Source organism: Neophocaena asiaeorientalis, unplaced genomic scaffold, assembly GCF_003031525.2.
Source record: "Neophocaena asiaeorientalis asiaeorientalis breed wild unplaced genomic scaffold, Neophocaena_asiaeorientalis_V1.1 scaffold14, whole genome shotgun sequence".
Taxonomy (NCBI): Eukaryota; Metazoa; Chordata; class Mammalia; order Artiodactyla; family Phocoenidae; genus Neophocaena; species Neophocaena asiaeorientalis.
In genome coordinates, this window is record NW_020175192.1 from 9,990,836 (window position 1) to 9,996,473 (window position 5,638).

The 5,638-nt window shown below is 40.8% G+C and overlaps 1 pseudogene; it reads right to left on the reverse strand.

Annotated features, from left to right (window-relative positions):
* Window positions 1-652: 652 nt before the first annotated feature.
* LOC112413155 (transcription factor Spi-C pseudogene) lies at window positions 653-1,404 on the reverse strand (annotated as a pseudogene).
* Between the last annotated feature and the right edge of the window lie 4,234 nt (window positions 1,405-5,638).

A 5,638-nucleotide genomic window follows, 5' to 3' on the forward strand; every position in this document is an offset into this window, starting at 1 on the left:
TTTTTCTAGATTATACTCTATTCAAAGCTATTATAAAATATTGGCTATATTCCCTGTGCTGTACATTACACCCTTGTGACAAATCAGTGTTCTCATTTTCTTTGGATGTATACCCATACGGTAGTTCTAGTTTTAGTCACTGAAATTTTTAAAGCCATGAATGTAATTTAGCAGGAACACTATCACAGGCAATCCTTTTTGTTTTGTTGCTAAAGCTGTTGGATACATGTTAGAGTGATTACTTTTTTGTCTGAGTGTATGACAGGAAAATAATGTTTAAATCAATATGTACATCCAAGTATCTCCACTAGCATTATTAATCTAGAAGGAAGTATTACATAGACAATAGTAAAAGAAAGGACATTTAGTCTATATTTTCAAATGGGACTTGATCATTTTAAAGTTGTTCACTGGCAAAATTTTTCACCAAGTTAGTATAGATTATATGCTACTTCATAAAAGATAGCAATAAAGGAATGGGGCACGAACCCGCGTCCCCCGCATCGGCAGGCGGACTCCCAACCACTGCGCCACCAGGGAAGCCCTGAAGTTTGGGGTTTTTGTTTTGTTTTTCAGTATTTGCTTTCAGAGAAAAATCCTAAAACTTGTAGGGATTTCTGATGCCAGAAAATTTTGATGTATAAGAGTATATTTAGCAATCAGGGTGACTTAGATCATGGTAACTGGTGTATGTATAATTATAACTTGCATTCCAGTTATTTAAACTGAGATATCCTCGATCAGGTTGAAGATACTGTGAGTAGAAGATCTCTTCTTCCAAGAAATAAGATGGAGACAGTCTTTGGAGAATGGCCTCACTGAACTGGTAAGTTAACTTTCTCCGAATTTTGATGACTTCCCCAGTTCTTCCATTATTCCTCAGTGCTCTGGCTGTTTTCTGGTAAGTCATGGTCTTCCGGTTGCCTTTTCTTCTCCCCCAAAGTTGGGCAAGTTTTTCTTTGTTTTTTGATACAAACCGAAAGATGTCTTTGGTTTGATCTATCCACTGAATACGAGATGCCACCTCGGGATTACACAGGGATTCATGAAGGTATTGAAACAGTCGGAGCTCCTTCCTGCCTTTTCCTCCCTTTTGCTGGAGACGAGTTGGTTGCACCAGCTGGTTTTCAGGGATGTTCTGCAGAGACTGATGAATATTTCCTTCAAAACAGAGGTATATTATTATACAAAATATATTACTGTTCTCCAATTGTAAACCAGTTCCTCTGTGGGCAGCACACCACAGCTGCTGGAATTTCCTCTGACGTGAGAACAGTGGTTAATGAAAGCCAGGTAATGTTTGTAATCTGAGGAGTACTGAAGATCACCAGTTGAATGTTGCCTCGGTACTTCAAAAGCATCTTCAAATGCTTGACCCAGCTTGTCTTGTTCAACACAAGCCATGCTTCATTAACAAATTGACAATTCTGTCCAACAGAGGCCGATCTAACATTTCCAGACTCATATACTTCTTTATCTGCCCCATGATACTTCTTTGGGCATTTAATAATTCAGTGGAGAAAATGGATTCTTCTGTTGTGCTAGCTTTTTTCAGACTATTTAAGGTGTTAGCCGAAATCACTGCTCTCCTGTTACTGCACTCCATTCCAACACATCATGAAAGAGTTGATCTCCAAAAATATATATTACTGAATCATAATTGCAATACAGGGTGATTCATTCCATTATGATTATTATCACTATTATATTAAGACTACTCAGATTAATTTCCCTCCTAACCATTGTAATAATGTAAGCTTTCTTTGGCAAAGGACATTATGTAATGCATTCAGTTATCCTATCACACATATTCTATATTTTTCATCAACCAAGTATTTATTTTAAAAATACTTGGAATAATTTTAGAGGAAATCATTCTATTCCCAATTGCCACATACAGGCTGAATTTTTTTAACCAATCGACGTAGTTCAGAAGTTAAAGTTTATAGTTCTACACTATGCTGGCTAAGCTACTTGTTTTGCTGCTACTGATGGAAAATGCTGATAAGCGAAGATCAATGCTGCTGTTACTGCTTACACAACTCAAAAGTTGGTCCCAAGGAAGGCTTCTGTGTATTGGCCATTGTTCTCCTCTCAATAGGTGTGAATGATGGCAGATGAAGTGACAACAGCTCCCTCTGGACCATGGGTAAGCACCACTGACACCTGCCCATCTCCTTTGCAGGAAGAGTGAGTGTCTATCTAGGGTGGTATGTCTTGGATGGATGGATTTCACAGTCAGGATGGATGTGACAGAGCAGCTTTCTTCTGGGCTCAAACCTCAGTACTTTAATTGTGCTCTCTTCCTTCCCACACCCTTAGCTCCCAACCATTCCAGCAGGGATGGCCTCTCACGTTTCCTCTTTCCTGAGTCCATGATGTTAGGAATAACTGGAGTGTTTCTATGTAGATACCTAGGGAGGGGGGCAGAGATGGGGGTTTCTCTCTTACTGGCTTATCTTCTCTGAAGATCCACTCAGTGCAGTAAGTGTATGTGGTGGGGAAAGGGGAGAGGGGAGCACGTGTTCTATCGTCTATTGGCCCATCTTATTCTGTTTCACTTAGGGTCACACGTTTCATTCTGCTGGTCAGCTTGTGAAAATCAGTTTCCAGTGATGCCTGCTTGGTGATCTGTTTTGAGGTAAAGCATATGTATCATCTGAACTGAACAAACAAGAGGAGAAAAAATACAACTATATTTTGTTGGAGAAGAATTCCCATTGACAGGCTGACAGTTTCTTTACCAATTTTTTTTTAATCCCACTCGCTCATTTTTGGCAGGAAACATATGACATCCCCACGATGAATAAATACAGAGTCTAAGTGTATGCTGGGGATCAGAGCATCAGAAAGCCATTATCATCCCCGAGGTCTGAAGCGGTAACCCACTGAAACTGTAGCTGTAAGTTAGAAGGCGGCATGCAACAGGAGCTGTGGCCTTCAGAAGAGGAATTAGTTACTGCCAACCATGACCAGGTAAGGAGCATTCATGAGGAAATGAATGCCTAGGATTCTCTCCTTCCACCCTACAACCTCCGGCCGGTGCCTCCCTTTGGGGAAACCCAACTTGAAGACAGAGGGCAAGGGAGTCTGTTGATGCCAGCATCCCAGGACACAGGGTTTGGGGGAGCCAGGCAGACAGTGTATGAGAAAGAGTAAATGGGGATCAGTCATCATGTAGAAAGATCTTCAAGAAACAAGCCAGGGGTTTCCCTGGTGGTCCAGTGGTAAAGAATCCTCCTTCCAATGCAGGGGATGCAGGTTCCATCCCTGGATGGGGAACTAAGATCCCACATGCCGCGGGGCAACGAAGCCCGTGTGCCACAATTACTAAGCTCGTGCACCTCAACGAGAGAGTCGTGTGCTGCAAACTACAGAGCCCACAGGCCCTGGAGCCTGTGCCAAGGCTCCAACAACTAGAGAAGGAAAACCCTGCACACCACAACTAGAGAGAAGCCCGCATGCCGCAACGAAAGATCCCGCATGCCGCAACGAAGAAGCTGCATGACGCAGTTAAGCCCTGACACAGCCAAATAAATAAATGAGAAAACTTTGAAAAAGATAAAAAACAAAGAAAAGAAACAAGCCACACACACTCCCCTGTGCAAACTATAATTAACTTTCAAAGCACAGTTCAAGCATAGCCTCTTGGGAGCTTTTCCTGGTAACTCCAGTTTTTACTGATTTCCCTCTTGTTTGAATTTATAGCACTTAAAGCTTGTCTTGGTATTTCTCTTTATACACATAAGGAAAGGGAGTTCAAACTTGACATCTGAAATACTTCATTTTGCAGTATATTGAGGCTTGGTTAGAGGCTACATTGATGAACAGTTATTTCTTTAAAACATTAGTAACTCCGTATCTTAGCACTTTAAACAAAACTTCTGAACTTCCCAGCCCAGTGGGTGCTTCAATGTTCATCAGCTTTATTCTTTGAACACTAATTTATTAATGGCCTCCTAGACTTGGTCCCAACCCTGAATGTGAAGAAGTGAGGATAGAGCCCTTGATCTCAGGAGCTTCTATTCTTTCTTTCCATTCATGAATTTACTCATTTGTCCAACAACATTTTAGTGTGTACCTGTTATGCCCCAAAAACTGTGCTAGGCACCGCAGTTCCAATGGTGACAGGAAGACAGACCTGGCGTCACGGAACTTGCAACCTAATGAGGGAGAAGGTATCCAAAAACCATTTAAAAAGCATCACAGGAGCAAGTGTAAAACTGCAACTATGATGACTGCAAGAAAAACAAGGCTATGGAGAGCCATGAGGACAGATAACAGAGGGAACTGACTTAGGGAAGTGAGAGAAGGCTTCCCTGAGGACACGGTCATTAATGTGAATCCAGACGAGTAAGAGTTAACTAGATGACTGCTAGGGGGCACTTTATAACCACAGGGAACAGCAGAGCCTGTCTCCAAAGAGGACGGCAAGGAAGGGGACCTAAGGAGGCAACAGTGGGTTAGGCGGATACAGTAGGAGACTGGGAACAGAGGCAAGGGCCAGGAACTGCCAGCCGGGGAAGTTCTGGTAAGGATCCCGATCTTCATATCAAGAGTAGTGACGTTTGGGATTAACAGATACACACTACTATGTATAAAGTAGATAAACAACAAGGACTTCCTGTATAGCACAGGGAACCGTATTCAATATCCTGTAATAACCTATAATGGAAAAGCCTGAAAAATATATACGTTATAGCATTATGTTTTATATATATATAAATGAATCACTTTGCTGAACACCTGAAATGAACACAACTTTGTAAATCAACTGCATTTTTTAAAAATAGAGGAAAAAACATAGCTCATGCATATATAACTTTATAACACAGTTATAAACTCTTCACTCAACAAAATTTTTTTTCTGTACAGCAGTCTAGTGATGAAATGAAAAACCTGAATTCTTTCCAATAAAAACATGTGCAACTGAATATTATTAAAAAAAGTAGTAGTGAAAAGCCATTGGGGGGTTTGGGCAATGGACCAGGACATAGTGGGAGAAAGAAGAAGTGGATGAATTTGAACGACATGGGGGAGATAAGATCAATAAGGCCTTGGTGAATCATTTGGATATAAGGAAGTAAGAAAGTATCTATCTAAAACGGGTGAGAAGCTAGTCACTGAGATAGGAAATGCTAGGACAGGACCAGATATGACAGGAGGGGGAGAACACAGTGACATACAATGTGCTATACCATAGTACTACAAGGGTTATAACAGCTTATATAAGAAGATGTGGTAGAAGCCAAGAGGGGTGAGAATCGTGGTCAATACAGTGTTTTTACAGTGAAGGATACTGCCCAGCGGTATGACCACTGTCTTATTTAATAAGTCGCTAAAGCTAGAATATCTATAGATATAAAAGACTTAATGTGATTTCTAAAAACAGTCCATTTAATTCAAGATCATATAGTAGGTATAAGCTAGGAAAATATGGGAATGTGTTCCCCTCCCTTTGCACTTGGAAAAATAGAGATTTACAGCAGTTAATAATGTGGTCAATGTCATATACTCTTGAGTCAGCAGAAAAGTAAAGGGAGAAAAAAATAATCAAGTTTCAAAGAGCTGGAAGGAAATTTAGAGATCATTTGACCTAGCCCCTTCGTGGGCCAAGAGTACAAATTTTTGTCAAGGT